Source organism: Calonectris borealis, chromosome 16, assembly GCF_964195595.1.
Source record: "Calonectris borealis chromosome 16, bCalBor7.hap1.2, whole genome shotgun sequence".
NCBI classification, from domain to species: domain Eukaryota; kingdom Metazoa; phylum Chordata; class Aves; order Procellariiformes; family Procellariidae; genus Calonectris; species Calonectris borealis.
In genome coordinates this window covers 17,592,839-17,608,711 of record NC_134327.1, presented here as the reverse complement: position 1 = coordinate 17,608,711, position 15,873 = coordinate 17,592,839, and the positions used below count along the sequence as shown (strand labels likewise).

General features: G+C 59.4%; 1 protein-coding gene across 8 annotated transcripts in view; it reads right to left on the bottom strand.

Annotated features, from left to right (window-relative positions):
• Positions 1-205: 205 nt before the first annotated feature.
• Positions 206-15,873, bottom strand: part of USP31 (ubiquitin specific peptidase 31) — a 68,724-nt gene continuing 53,056 nt past the window's right edge. For 2 of the 8 annotated variants that reach the window (XR_012676164.1, XR_012676163.1), the window contains one exon: positions 209-285. The gene's annotated coding sequence lies outside the window, so the exon portion shown is untranslated. Of the gene's footprint in view, positions 330-15,873 lie in introns of all 8 variants that reach the window. The other 6 variants (XR_012676166.1, XR_012676165.1, XR_012676168.1 and 3 more) reach the window with 6 other exon arrangements.

Genomic DNA, 15,873 nt, shown 5'->3' with positions numbered 1-15,873 from the left:
GCAGGCTGCTCCAAGGCACATCCTTCCTCTGTGTCCCAAAGCAAACCGGTGCTCCCGGGCATCCCCCGACTGCAGGCAGCGGCTGTGGGGCTGTCCCCATGGGGCTGCGTCCCAAAGCAAACCGGTGCTCCCGGGCATCCCCCGACTGCAGGCAGCGGCTGTGGGGCTGTCCCCATGGGGCTGCGTCCCACCACGGTGCTGGGGCAGGCAGAGCTCCAGCCGCTCCGCTTTGCCTTTCATCACTTAAGCGCAGTGTGTATCCATGAGGACAGTGAGATGTATCTGCTAGAAAAAGAAGTCTATGAAAAATGTTGTACCGATATTTTGTCCTGTGAATAAAGCACAGAATCCTGCTGTTACGGGTACTTTAGTGGCACTAGTTTCCTTGTTCAGCATGTGATCCCTTTGTGTAAATAAAAGCGGCTACCACCGGTCGTATGCATGGGCTTTTCTTAGGGCAAGGCTGGGCAGCCCTGTGCTGCACCACTGCCCGTGCAGTGCTGCCGGGGGCCGTGCAAAGCCCCACTGCACCCACGGGTCAGGCAAGGCGGTGGGCATGGGGCTCGGGGCAGGACAGCGGATCAGCCCAGCCCTTCACAGGGGTGGCGGCACCGCTCGGGAGAGACGGCGGACCCTGGGGTTAATGCCACCTCCTGCCAGGCGCCGGGGGGGCGGACGCTGCATTAGACGTAAGCAGCAGTAATTTATGGTTGAACTTAATGGGCTGTTCTGTAGGAGCCCACAATTACACTGAAATGTCAAGTGCTGCACGCTTTGCTAGATGGCCCCCCCCGGCCTGTGCACACCTCCCGTTGCATTAGTCACGGTTGTCCTTTGATTTATCTCCCCAGCAGCTGCGGCCAGCCCCGGCGGAGGTGCTGAGCCATGGGCAGGCTCCGCAGGCAGCCCCTCCTGCCCTGCCTCAGCTGCACAAAGCACAACAGCACCCGCAGCACCCGCAGCTGGGCATCGGGGACGTGCCTCAAGGTGCATGTGCCCTGGGCAGCTCCTTTGCAGTCTCACCCAGCCGCAGCATGACCATGCCAGCTAGGAGCTGGGAGCTGCCGCACCTTCTCCAAGCGGGGCTGGAGCGGAGCCCCCCGCACCCCCCTGCTGCACCCCGGCCCTGCTCCCTGCGGGCGCACCCTCAGCATCCGCCCAACCGCTCGTCCCGGAACCCGGCCAAGCCCTGCAGCACTGCAGTGTCCGGCAGCGCAGGCAGGTGCCCCTCGCCCTGGCTGGGTCAGCCCCATCGCTGCCCCTCCTATGAGCACTGCACCTCTCCCCCGCACCTCGCTGAGCTGATCCCGGGTCCAGCCACCCTCTAACTGCTGGCGCGTTCGGGGACAGGGAATTGTCCCAGCTCAGCACCCTGCCTGGAGTTGAGATTGATGGGCTGCATCCTCGGGCGCCCAGAGCCGGGAGCAGCATCACTGTGCTCCTGGCTGAGCACTGCTGTGCTCCCGGCTCAGCATCGTGAGGATGGGAGCCGGGGGACCAGACAGCTCCCGCAGGGCTCGGCTGTGGGGATGAGCTCCTGAGCACCGTGCTGCGTGGGGTCCTGGCCTGCCAGGGGAGTGCCCGCTCTGTGGATGCACACACGTAGCCCCATCCCATCCTGCAGCAATCCATCTTACAAACCTGTTAGCAGGCCCTGTAATGAGCACCACTGTTCATGAATATCAATAGCAGCTCTTGTTGGAGTGGCATTATTTGCCTTTCCGAGTGCTGGACTGTTTGAATCATCTATTGATTTTCGTAGTAAATCTCAGGCATTTCTGTCAAAGGTTGCAATTTACCACGAGCATCTAAATCTCAGCCCGAGCCTTCAGCCTCTCCCCCGTGCCTGCACAAACTGGTGTCAGTGCCATTTTGCAGCCGGGCTCTCCCCGGGGCAGGGAGCAGCCCAGGAGCGGCCGGATGGGCCGGGAGGCTCCCACCACATTTGCCAGCGCAGCGTGGGTGCTGCGGCAGGGCCGGTGCTCCGGGCACTGGCGGCTATTAGATCCCCACATGCTCGGTAGCAGAACAGCCCAGGGTACCACAGGACAGGGACAAAACCAGGCCCCTCCACCCGCTGCCAGCATGGAGCGATTCCCGGCCAGCCCCGCTCAGACTCGTCCTCTGGCGGCACCGGGGCCACGGGTAAGTCCCTGGGGAGAGTGGCAAAAGGGTGGGGGGTCCTCCTAGGGTGGCTGTGACCCAGGAGGGCCCGGTGTCACCCCACGGTGTGGAGGACACAGGCACCCCCAGAGCTGGTGGGTCACAGAGGCAGGCTCACGGACACGTTTCGCTCTGAAACCTGTGCTTTCTGCTGGGGCTGCACAAGGCAAATGCAGAACGGGGGATCGGCCTGAGCCCAGCTGGGGACTGTGACAAATGCCCCGGGGACACGCTGGCGTGGGGGCTGTGACAAGTGCCCAGGAAAGGGGGCACGGCTGGGCAGGACCAGGGGCTCAGTTTGGGACAAGGCTGCTCCCCCCGCCTCGCACCCCAGTGCTCCCTGCACACACCGCAGGCTTCCCTGGGGAGGGGTCAGCCACGGGGCTGCTGGAGACCCCGGGCGATTTGTCGATGCGTCCGGAGCGGGCCGGTGACTGCGGGGAGCTGCAGCCCCAGCACCCTCTGTCCTCTGGCACAGGGCAGGAGGATGCTTCAGAGCGATGCCCGGTGGCTGTGTGGGGATGCAACACGACCACGGACCAGTTTGGGAGGCCTTACTGGAAGTGGTTACTGTCCAGTGAGCTCGAATAGGAAAACAATGGAGGTAATTAATGGGCGCCTAATAGAGCCCTATCTGCATCTCTTCCACTCATCCAACAGCAGCCACAAGAGACACGGGGAGACCCAGCAGCGAGGGACCCAGCGCTAGCTGTGGGCAGGCAGAGGGAGAGCAGGGGATTAACGGCCATCTACAGGAAGACAGGATATTTTCTTGTATGATTTTTCCTTTAAAGGAGAAAAACATTCACAGCGAGACTCACAAATCCCAGCCTTGCAGTAGAAAAGCCATTTCCAATCCACTCCAAGGAGGCAGAAGGTGCCGGGTTAGATTGATCCCCCTGACAGTACTGTATTAGTGGGAAATTAGAGCTGGAGCCTGAGGAAACCGCTGCAATATCAAACAATTACTTTACATTTGTCCTTACAAATGGAGGGAGCAGAAATGTGCTTAAATCAAGTATTAGATTTCCAAAGGGTAAGCAAATGAGGGCTCAGGAAGGGCTATACTGAAAATGCTTATCACATTAGGAGCTCTTAAAACGCAGCTTAAAAAGCCTCGGAGTAGACAATCTGCATTCGGAAGAGGCTCTGGTAAGGCCAGGGACCCCAGGAATTCTGACTGCCCTCCCCGGCCGTGCAGGAACAGGCAGGGTGCTCACCTCCCTGACGGGTAGTTGCCCGGGAACAGACGGTCTCTGCACAAACCCTCGTCCCACTGCCAGGTAAATGCCACCAGCTTCAGCAGTGCTTTTCTAACGGCAGCCGCAGAGTCACAGCAGAGTACGGGGGGCTGCATGCTGGCTGTGCCTGCACAAAGCACGCCTGCAGCTGCCGTGGGGTGACCCACGGGATTCGAGCCCCACCAGCGACGCCAGTAGCACAGGCACAGGGCGCTGGCTATGCCAGGAGGTGCCAAGAGACACCTGCCACCGATCGGCAGGAGGCTGCATGTGACCATGCAAAGCCATCCCTGGTGCAGCACGTCCCACAGCCCTGGCTGCCCCAGCGGCATGGCCACGGCCATTGCATGCACCATGTTTTGATCAGTTCACTCAGGCTTGAACCCTGGCGAGCACCTGTTTAATATTTATCAGCTCATAAATACTTAAACATAATGAATGCGACTTAAGTGGTCCCTCATCCTGTTCACGTTAAAGAGCTCTTGAGATGCGCTGGGTCAAGGGAAACCTTTACATCGCTGGCAAGTGCCCTGCCCTGCCCCACGGAGAGCGGAGCAGCTTGGCATGTCCCCAGGTGCTGCGGCACTGCTCCTGCCCAGCAGCAGCCTTTTATCCCCAAAATGGCCCTGAACGCCCCCTCCCCAGTGGAACCGTCCCAGGACCCCCAGTCAGAGACATTAACTTTGACTTAGCATCTCCATTAGTTATTTACCTTCCCTGTCTCCTGATGAGGAGACCCTGACCCCAGGCATGAGCCGCCCTGGGAGCACCGCAGTTATTCTTTACTACCAGCAGCCCCGGCCAGGAGGAGCTGGCTCAGCAGCGCGCTCCCCGCCAGCGAGCTCGAGCTGCGGTGCTGGACCGGCATGTTAAATTAAGCCCGAGTATTTGCAGTTGCACAAGGAGCATCATTCATCTCTCAGACCAAGGTGGGATCACAGCGCCGTGAGCACAGAGAAAATTTCATTAACTTCTTATTAATTAATTTGATTCAGTTTCACTGCTCGCTCCATGTTCATTGGCAGCAGTGGGGATGGGGAATGCAAGTGAGGCCTGGGGAGCCGTGGGGGGAGGCAGCCCTGCAGTGGGGGAGCCCCAGCCCTGTCCCCCCGCTGCGATGCTTGGGAGCTGGACCCACGGCTGGTGTTGGCTGTTACGATCCCGCCATGGCCATGCCTCTGCTCTGAGCTACGCACGTTTCTAACACACCCTGTCCCTCCACCCAACACGGAGCTGGGCAGCAAATAAATTTGATCATTAACAGAAACCTCTAACCCCTTGGAAATGATTAATGCTTAGGAACAGCTGGGGTGCTAATACAGTCAAGTAGGTCAAGTTTCCTCCTATTATTTTATCAGGTTGCAGCAAGGGACAGAAACATGCTGTCGGCTGAACCCCCGGGCTCTGCCACCGCTGCCCAGGATGGGTACAGAGATGCTGGCACTCGCTTGCGTGAGCAGCACAGAGACAGTGCAGGCACAAAACACGGGCTGCCTGGGGTGCCAGCTCTGCGCCTGCAGCGACCCCGGGGCCCGCAGGCATCCCTCCGCAGCACGGGTCCCACACACAGGCTCTGGGAGCTGCACCCCGCTGCCCGTTCTCCCCTTCCCCAGCAGGAAACCTCCAGCCCCTCCCGGCAAAGGCGTCTCCACCAAGCTCCCAGGAACCACCAGCCTCTGACCCCTGAATCTGCTTTCCTTCCTCCCGGCCCCGCTGTCCTGCCCACGGGCACTCGGAGCAGGGCGGGCAGCTGCCCATGGGCACCGAGTCCCCTGCCTGCCCGGAGCACAAGGCAGGCGGCAAGCTGTGCAAAGGAGGAGCTGACGTCTGTCCCCGAGGCTGCCAGCTGAGCTGCTGGTGCCAGCCTGCCCGCCTGCTCTCCCGGTGACTTGCCACCGCGCACAACTGATTAACACGTTTAATTTGCTTTGAAAGTTTTCCAAGTTCTTCTACAAGCTCTGATCAGCGCTCCAGCGAACAGCAGCATGTAGAAATGAGAGGAGCTGATGGTATCAATACTGCACTGAAGTCCAGGCATCACTGCATAATTCATTACCTGACAGCTAATTAGCTGGCTGGTCCAATTAGGGCGATTTCTCTGCAGCCAGGGCTCAGGGCACAGGGTGGGGGGGCTGACGCTTGCCAGCACACAGGCGGCCGTGCCGGCGGTTCGCAGGGCCCATGAGGATGTCAACTGCCACATGAAACTGCTGCCAACAGATGGTGGCGGGTGCCGTGCACAGCGATGGCTGCGAAAGCGCCTGTCAAAAGCACTTTAGCACTGACTGAGGAATGATGCTCCTTACACCCCTGCAAGAACACTGATTCCTGCAGCAGCCCCGAGGGCCCCGACAGCACGGGGTGCTGTGAGTGCGACCAGAAACAGGGTGGGGACGTGGCAGGCACCCCAGGAAAGGGCACATCTCACCAGGGCATGCAGGCAGCGCTGCCCGCCAGTGCAGAGCCCTGCTTGGCCACGGGGTCGGTGTCCAGCTCGCCCGGCAGAGGCGGGCAGCAGCGGGCAGGCTGGCCGTGGGATTGCTGCTGCTGGCCTGGGGCGGCCGCCGGCTCCGAGGAGGGAAAGGAAAGCTGGTGTTGGGCTCACACCACATGGCACTGAGTCCCCAGCTGGTCCTGAGCCACAGCATGAGGCAGGTCCACGCCGGTGCCCGCAGGGTCAGCGCAGCTCCCTGCTAACTGCAGCCAGCTCCTGCAGCAAGCACAGCAACCCCTGCATGCTCCAGTGGCTGGGATAAGGATGGCTTAGGTATAAATATTTACCCAGTGATTGAATGGATTCAACTGAGTTCATTCCTATTAGAGGATCTGTTAGTAATTATCTGAATATGCGTTATTACCTGGGGACCTATAATCTGCCACAGTAATGAGTTCAAGTGGCTCATGGCATAATAAGCAGGAAAGGGAAGGTGGGAAGGGGCCCACTGCAATCTGCAGCAAGGGCAGGGCAGGGCTCAAGGACAGCGGAGTCGCTTGGCTTCAGGGAGCTGCTGCTGCCGCAGTAACACCGTGGCCATGGGACATGAAGCTCCCCAAGCAGCGGGTCGAGGGCGAGCCCTGGGCAGGGTCCAGGGACGACTCACCAAGCTCAGAAAGTCAAAAAGAAGCTGAGACCTGAGTGAAACTGCTGCTTCCCCGGCCAGGCATTGCTGCAAGGGATGCACTGCAGGACACATTCCCTGTGCCAGGCACAGGGCAAATCCTGGCTCCACAGGGCAGCCCTGGCCGCCGGCTGGGCTCTGCACCCCTGCAAATCCAGGCTGTGGCTCTGCAGCATCGTCCTGGTCCCGCCTGCCATATGGACTCGCCCTACAAACTTGAATTGACTTCATGTGACTCAACTAAAATAAAATAAAGAGTAGGACGCGAGGCAGAGACTACCTCCTGCAGCCGGTATTGACATAACCCCACAGCTAGCAAGGGGGAAAATTCCCTCCCATCCTCTCTTCCCCGGGAGACGTGTCCAGGGTCTGTGTGCATTTGCAAAGTGCACGTCCATGCTGCCGTTGCCATTCAGCGCACGTCCATCCCCGTGCGCCGCGGCGCACGGCAGCTCCGCTCTGCAGGGTGGGGAAGTCTGCAAGCGGGTTGATGCCCTAAACGGCAACACAAGAGGAAAAGTGCCCAGGAGGGATTGAGATTAATTACTCTGCTGCTAATCCCATGAAGGATCCAACCTGCCAGCTGAAGTGAAAGCCCACGATCCATCTCTCCTTATCACACACACCATTTTCCTCTCGCTGCCATGCCATGCTCTTGGCAGCCGGGCTGCCAGCGCCTGGGCTCACACCCCGGCTCCGTGGCCTGCACCAGGGAGGATGAGGGGTTTGAGGTCCCGTTCAGCCTGGCTGAGGGTGACCCACCTCCCCCAGGGCAGGGCAGGGCAGAGCCCACAGCCCACAGGCGCCCGCTTGCCCCTCGCTTGCGGGGTGCAGCCGTCCCCAGCCGCCCGCTCCCCCCGCAGCAGCCCAGCCCTGGACTCGCGGTGCCTGCCGGTGGGAAGCTGGCGAGTTCAGGCCAGGATTGCTGCAGCCCCTGCTTTGGGCAGCCTCGTTTGCTCGTTAATTGTTCGGTGCTAGAGAGACACGGCTTGGCAAGATGGCGAGCAGGAGGCGCAAGGGCTGAGGGGGGCGAGGCGGGGGTCCCACCGCAGACCTTGCCCTGGCTCCCCCCAAGCGCTGCCTGCGGCACCCTTCGCGCAGGCAGCCCCGGGCCCTCGCTCAGCCCCTGCGGCGCTCGGGCTGTCGGGGCTTGGGGGCTCCCCGGGAGGGAGAGGGCAAAGGTGCCCATCCCCATGGGAAAGGGCATCGCTGGTCTCGAGAGACAGGGGCTTCGGCCCGTACCCCTCCTCTTTACGCAGCTCCTACCCTCTCCAACCTTCCCTGAGTGCTGGCAGGTCCTGCTAGGTTTGTGATTTTAAATATATTTCTTTACTTGAGAAATAATGATCTGAGACCAGCAAATAATCTCTGTCCCATCTCTGCCCACTGCAGTGCTGCCATGTGATGTTACTGTATTTAGTCACGGTGCTGTTATGAGAGCAATACAGTCATTAAGCTCTAATTTCTAAAACAAAGATAAAATTACGTGATTAAGATCTAATTAAAGTCTAACTACCAGCACCATGAATCACTTCAGCACACAGTTTAATGGATGTCTTTTGAAGCCATCATGCATTTTGTTTCCTTCTGTGGCCGGTGATTTCCCTGCAGGGACTGGGTTTGCTCAGGCTGATGTTTGCTTTCGCTGTTTCTGCTTTGGCTGGGGACCACTAAAAATGTTTACATGTGAGCGAGGAGCTTGAAAATCCATTTCTAACCAGACAGAAAATTTCTCTTGACAAGCTCGTTCAGATGTGCGTCTCTGTAGAAATAAGCGGAGCAGGGAGGGTTCCTCACGCCGACACCAGCCCCCGGCCCCAGTCTGGGAGCATCATTTCAGCAACGCCATGTGCTTTGGTGCAATTAGCACAAACCGCCGGCACGCTGGATGGGCTCGGTGCCGAGGTGCCTTGTGGCTAGCGCTGCGCTAAGTGCCGTTAAAACTCTCCTTGTTAGGAAAAAAAGCAAACAAGAAAACCTCCCTCACAGCTCTCGGACTGTTGACTCTAAGGGACAGCACTGTAATAATTTTGATGGAGAGTATTGTCATTTTCCTTTTCCCCAGCAAAACATTGCCAGTTGATCAGGTTGGTTTGGGTTGGAAGGGACCTTTAAAGGTCATCTAGTCCAACCCCCCTGCTGCGGGCAGGGACATCTTTCACAAGAGTTTCTGGGACATCTGTTGATGTCCCAGAGCTGCCTCTGCCAGATCAACACAAGCATTTTAATGCCATCGCTCCTGTGGCCGCAGCCTGCCAAGGCAGAGATGCTGCCAAGAGCTGCCTCCCCTGGAACCTGCAGCCACTGCGGCAGCCGGCAGCCCCGCACCTGCCAGACATGCCACGCCGTCACCACCCCGGCTCGGCCACGGCGCACCGCCAGGCCACGCGGGCACCGGCTCTGCCAGTGGCACGGCGCAGTTCTGCATCGGGCACGCCGGCCCGGCCCCGATGAGCCCATCCTAGAGACCCTGCCGGCTCCCGCCGCCCTCCGCGGGGCCGGACGGCACGCTCCCCACGGGCTCTGCGCGCTCTGCGCTCTCTGCATGCTCTGCTTCCATCCCAAAAGGCAGCACCTGCAAAATTGTCCTCGTTTCTCAGAGCCAGCCCTGCATTTATGGAGCTCAGTGGGGGAGACGTCAGAGCCGTGTGGCTCCTGGCAGAGACAGCGGTGCAGCCTGTCCCCGGTGATGGTAGGATGCTGAAAGCCCTTCCAGCTCCCACCAGCTTCACTGCCGAGGACCTGCCCTCGCCTTGGGAAGTGGGTCTCACCAGACATGGGCAGCCCCTGTCCATCCTGCGGGTGCCAGGCTCCCACCCCAGCCCGCAGGCAGGCGGCGATACTGCTACGAGCCAAGGCAGCTATGGCAGATTCCTCCGCACTGCGTCGACCCTGGAGGATTAGGAGCAAGAAAATCTTATCTTGACATGAATCCAAGGAAGCCCGATGAGGAAGGCCCAGCAGAAGTGCACATCTGCATTATTAATGCAACAGCCACCCCTGCTGCTCGCCACGGCTCGGCCACGGGAGCAGCCGGAGGGATCATCCTGCCTGTGGTCTCGCAGCCCCGTGGGAGCAGCCGGAGGCACACCAGCGCGGCTGCCAGGGCGGTTACGTCCCTCCGACCAGCCAAGCACTGCGAAACCCGTCCCCGGAGGCCCCTGCAGTGATCGTCACCATCCGAGGCAAGATGTACTGCACCTGCAAGCCAAGGCAGCGGCTGCCACCTGCCCGCGGCGCTGCCGGCACTGCAGAGGTGGGCAGCACAGCCCCTACGACACCAACCGCTCCATGGATTAATTACACCCACAGGGAAGTTTAAGATGAAGACAGCCTGGTATTTCCCTTGGGGAGAGCACACAGTGAAATTACTTCCTCCCTGTTGCTCAGATGTGCGGGATGGATAGAAAAGCATGTTGGAGGGAAACAAGACAAAGAAAACTTATAGCCCCATTTAGGTTTGTTTCGTTGCCTTCTTTTAGTAGAAGAATGCCTTGTTTTCCCTGCAATGACACATTAAGTGAACACGTGTTCTCCTGGGGATAGCTGCAGCTGCAACAGGTACCTAACAAACTGCTAAATGGGAAAGAAGATTTCCATCATTAATCACACACTGTGAAATGAGGTAGTGCTCAAAATTGCACCCCCCGAATAAATGTTAGTGGATACAAACAAGGAGCAGTAAGTCAGGGTAATGTTCCCCAGGTGACTCAGACAGCCAGAGGAGATAAAGGAAATGGAACTCAGGGGTGCTCCTGGTTTACATCGTCAGAGGGATGAACTTCCTTAAAATGCTCGTTACAACACAGCGGGGCTCAAAACGGGGTCATTCCTTTCAAGAACTGGACAAACGCACCCGCTTGGTTTTGTGAAATATGAAATACTGGCAAGACAAGCCCGGGAGGGCAGGCAGGCGCACGGTGCCGGAGCCGCGCAGGGGAGCTCGGTGCCAGCAGCTCCGCCCGGAGCAAAGGGGCCGCAGTGAGCCTCCGGGTCGACTCCGCTTCCTCTTGGCCCTGGGGCCACCATCGGGGGTGCTCGGTGCTCCCAGGAGGGTGTCTGGCCGGGCGCTTCACCGGCATCGAGCCCAGGCGCTCTCGTGCATTTCCAGCCGCCACAGTCACGGTGCCGACGGTTGCTGTCACCAGGAGCAGAACTGCTCACACCATAATGATGATTATTTATAACAAGGAAACGCCAAGCAGCGAGCGGGGTTAGGCTATTCCCCAGCCAGCTGGCACAGTGTGCCTGTGCTTTCAGGAGCAATCAGCAGCTTTGGGTGCCTAACTTGAGGCAGTTTCCAAGGGGCCTAATTTTCAGAGAGCACGCTCCAGGGAAACGGATTCAGGACACGCAAGCAGAGCCCCGGGAACTGGAGGTGACGGGGCAGAGTCACTGAAAGTGTGGGGAGAGCGTGGGGACCACACCACAATTCCCAGGTGCTGGCAGGGTGCCCGAGATGCTGTGCAGAATGACAGCATCTCTTATTGCCAATAAAGCAGATCCAAAATAGTGTGAGACACCATTCTCAGTCTCCTGCCGTTTCTCCCAGCCCAGCTCTGTCCCTGTCTGCGGTCACTCAGCTTTGCCAGAGCACCGGAGCCACCGAGGCCCCCACGCAGGGGCTCATTCACCAGAATTAGTGAAACCAGCAGTTAGAGCAACGTGAGCTGCAAGCGGAGAAATAAGAGGGGACAGATTGCCAATGCTCACGGTGCACGTTAGCGAGCCTATGATTAAGACATTTCATGCCTCCAAATAACAGGAGTGCATGTACCGCCAGCCACATCCGGGCAGCAGAAGCTCAGCCAGGCTGCACCCGAAGCAGAGATCGCCCAGCGCTGTAAAAAGACGAACTGCAGAAGTGATGGAAAACATGGGGATGTATTTTTCTGGCTGCACAGAGGACCTGCACTTCAGGCTCTGCAGAACGAGCCCACAGCACGGCCCTGGGCAGGAGACGTCGGTGCTTCTTGGTGGAAAGCTCATTTTTCCGCTAGCTGCCCTGGCTATCTGTCTGCAAAGAGAGCCGAGGCACCAGCCCCGTGCCAACATTCACACCAGGCTCAGATGAGTCCCACTGCCACTTCTCCTGTAGACGGTGCGAGAGCCAGGGCAGGTCCCACCATCTGCGTGCTCCTCCCCAGCTGCATCCGCCAACACCTGCAGCGAACACCCGCGGCTTTGCAGGGGGCTTGGGAGGGGCGGGAGGTGCCCGGCCGGGAGGACGCGCGGGGGCTCGCCCAGCAGCGAGTCCCACCAGGACACTGCTCGTGGCACAAAGGAACGGCCGGTGCCGCATCACCTGCGCCCGGCCCCGCCAGCCCCCAGGCACCGCGGCCAGAGCAGTCCCTGTCCCAGAGGGAAATCAGATTGGATGAGATGATTTGTTTGTGACAGATCCGTGTTGGCTGTTCCTCGTCTCCTTGTTTACTCCTAGGTGCTCACAAGCGGTTTCCTTGTTCATCAGCTTGGCCGCAGTTCCTGGAAACACCCTGCGACCGCCAGCAGAGCAGTCGGTCCCCGACACTGCAGCTCCTGCCCTCGCTGCTCATTAGCAGTGGGCTCCCCTCGCCCCCGTCACCAGGAAGCGAGGGCTCAGACATGGCCATTAATTAGCTTCTGGCTGCTCCAGCTACTTGCTTAAATTAATTTGGTCCAGCCTGGTTGAAAACATGTGGTTTAGCTGCATAGTCCAACCTGGCCTTTTCCCATCTCCTTGGGCTTTTACCCTGTGGCAGGGCTGGTATGATCTGTGTCTGTGTGTGTGTGAGTGGTGCTGCGCTGCGTGTCACCAGCGTCGGCGGTGTTGGTTCCCCTGGCTGCAGGCGACTGGTTTTGGGTGGTTACGGGAAGCACGGGGGGGTTTACACCTGGCTGAGCTGGGAGGGGACACACTGGCACAGGATCAATGAGGGGAAAGGAAGGGAAGAGCATCGGCACCGGAGGCACAGGGCAGAGGATGCTGCAGGACAGCCGCGGGACTGCGCCGGCACTGGCACCTGGCACCCCCGGGCACACCTCCCTGCCGGCTCTGGTGGGACATGGCTCACCTCCGCGCCAGGACGGCGGCTGCCGGGGGCAAGCTTCAAAAGGGGGAGAAAATGTTGTTTCTCCACGTTAATGTTCCCTTGTGGATCTTGTTCTCCTCATTATTCTGGTCGTTACTTAAGCAACAGCCGCTCGTCACTTGTGGTTCAGCAGCTGAGGGAAGAGCTGAGTGCAAGAGGCTAATTTATTTTCTTTTAGTGCTTCTCATCCATGGCAGCCCCTGGCTGCTCCTCACCACTGGTAACCAACTGGAGGCATTTCAGATATTTCTAATGTATGACAGCAACTGGGAAACAGAAATTACCCTCTCTGAAATAATTCCTGTGACAGATTTCTTTTGGCACTTTGCAATAGATATGCAGAGGAGACGCAGGCTGCATGTACTAGCTTGCCTTTCCTGAGCAATTTTTTAGCCCCGCCATCTGGTTAAGACCTCGATTCTTTCCCCATGGTGCGCCGGCCCACTGGGATCTTCTGCCACGCGGGGCTTTACAGAGCCGGGCTCCAGCCTCGCCGGTGCTCAAATGGCGCTGGGGGAGCGTGGCAGCCCCACACAGCCCCGCAGGAAGGACCGACAGGTCCCTGCCTGCACCGTCCTGCCCCCACCCCGACCTGCCTCCGACCAGAGCCCCAGCCCCGCAGCAGAGCACCGGGTGAGTGGGGCGAAGGGGCTCGGTCCCCTCCTGCCCTGGCTCGTCCTGCCCAGCCGGCTCCCTGGCTCCATCAGTGAGGAGCCGCCGGCATCATCTCACGTGCTGGGCCCCCGCCGAGATCCAGAGCGGGAGACAAATGATCTGCTTAGGATGCGCTGCCTCCACTCCGCCTGCTCAGCCCAAATTAAATTAAAATATTGACATAAACAATTTCCAGGGGGAAATTGGAAAAGTTAGTGGCAGTGCCGAAGCCGTGCGGCTCCTGCGGGGCACTCAGCAGCCACCAGCCCTGCTGCCCATCGTCTTCCTGGGGAGCGTGGGACAGGCAGCGTCCTCCAGCTGCTGCAGACGAGCAGCACCAGCGGGCGCCCGGGCACAGGGCGGCGAGTTGCTCTGGCCATGACGTGCCGCCTGCACCACGGGAGCGTGTTGCCCCGGACAGGGCAGCCCCAGCACTCGGTGCTGCTTCGTTGCACTTTGTTAAAGTCAGCCCAGGGAAACAGGAGTTGGGCCATTACTCACAGCACGCCCGAGCACCACTCCAGGCTCCTGGTGCCATCCTGCTCGGGCACCGGAGGTCTGGGGCACCGCTGGCCCCAGTGTACTGGCCAGGTACTGCCCCAGGCCACTGTACAGACCCGAACGTGCCCCGGCCATTGCACCCCACGGCATGCACATCCCCCCACCACGCTGCACCATGCCAGCAGCCCCATCCCGGCAGAGATAATCCCGCAGCAGCATGCAAACCCGCTCCTCCACTCTCCCTCCAGCCTCCTGGAAGCTGGGGGGACCCGTCACCTCCAGACGTGAGAGCGCAGGGCAGTGCAAGGGAAGTGGGTGCATGGATGGGCAGTGAGATGGTTGGCCAGCAAGAGACTGAAAAACAGAAAAAAATGGAGCTGGAATGACCCCACTAGCGAGCCCCACAGCATGGTGCGGTGCTTACAGGACAGGGCAGGGTGACAGCGAGGGTCTGCCTTGCAGCCGAACTGCCGGAGCTGGGGGGATTGCAAAGAGCACCCCAAATGCAGCATTCTGAGCAAGCCTTCCTCTCCCGCCGGCGGTGCAGCTCCTGGCAGAGGAGCCCCAGCAGCAGTGCGGTGCCCGCGGCAGCCTGCCAGCAATGCCGCCACGACGGGCGCTGCCAGAAGCGCACGAGCCGGCACCTCCAGCAAAGTCCCTGCTGCTCGGCGAGCCGCTCCCCGCAGCCGCTGGTGTTTCACGACAGCTCCTGTGGGCCCTGGGTGGGCTCTGACCTGCCAGATCTGAAACAACAGACCTGCAGGAGATCAACCCTGCTCCAATAAAATTTTTATTACTAGTGTGTTTGAAAAGTTGTTTTACTGTTTTAGAGGAGAAAGGCAATCAGTCATGGCTTACTAATGCACCCTAATGGGGTTCTTTGTGTGTGAAGGACACGTGGGGGCTGTAATGTCTACCGGGGGCTGAGCAGCCCTGGCGGAGCATGCACAGAGCAGTGCAGCCCCGACACGGCACAGCCGTAGCCACGCCACGGCACAGCCCTGCCGGCTCAGCCCTCCCGGTGAGTGCATCCATGCCGGCCAGATGCGGGGAGGGACGCGGGAGGGACGCAGGGAGGGACGGCTGTTGGCAGTGCACGCGTGTCCCCGCTGCTCTCCTGCTCTTGGCTGCTTCCTCTGCCCCAGGCGCTCTAGTGCAGGGTGTAATTTGTAGCTGTCTGCGAGTACCGCTAGCACGGCTGTGCAATTGTGGGATTTTAAGAAAAAAGTGTTATTTAAAAAGCAGCAATAAAGGACTTTTGCAGGCCCTGTGTTCTCACAAGCAAGGAGGTAGCTGGCCCCTAGCATGCTTTCAGCAGTTACCAGCTGGGGAGCACCATGCCTGTGCCCACGCACAGCTCTGGAAGCGTGGCAGCCGGTGAGGCGAATGGCCATGAGCGCGGGCCTGGGCAGTCCTCCAGCACCCAGCATGGTGGGTGGCAGACTGCATGTCCCAAAACTGCCCAAAAACTCCCGGAGGAGGAACCGAGTCCAGACAGCAGACGCCATGAGTGGGGCGGGAGTCAGCTGCCCCCCAGCTGCGGTGCGTCCCGGGCAAGCCCAGCCGCGGTGCCCACCCGGCAGCACCGGTCACCGCTCAGAGCTCAGCAGCACCCGCGGCTTCCACGGAGAGCGGAGCTGACGCTGCAGCAGAGGGGCTGCGGGCACGAGGCCCTGCCCAGGGCTCCGGGTGCTGGAGACAACCCGGGCAGAGCACAGCTTCCAGCCCGGTGCTAAGTCAGCCAGGAACCTCTCCCTTCACCTTGAAACGGGCACTGAAGTGGTGAGGAGGGATGAGACAAGAGCTGCATAAATCTGTCTGTTGCTAGAGCTCTGATAAAAGAGAATATGGTGGTTAATTAAATCCATTTGTAATCAGATGGATTTGGGTCTTACTTTGGGCACAGTTGCCGCAGCTTTTGCTGCACTTAGAATCATCTTCATGAAATGCAAAAATAAAGCAAACTTGACATTTTCTGCAGACACGCATTTTCCCTGGAAGGCGGGCAGCACACAGGCACCCGTGCGAGCCGGGCAATTCACTGCCCCAGAGCAGCGTGAATATTAATCACTTCTCTCCTCCATTCACACTGCTATGGTGCCGAGTGCCAATGCCCCATGGCAC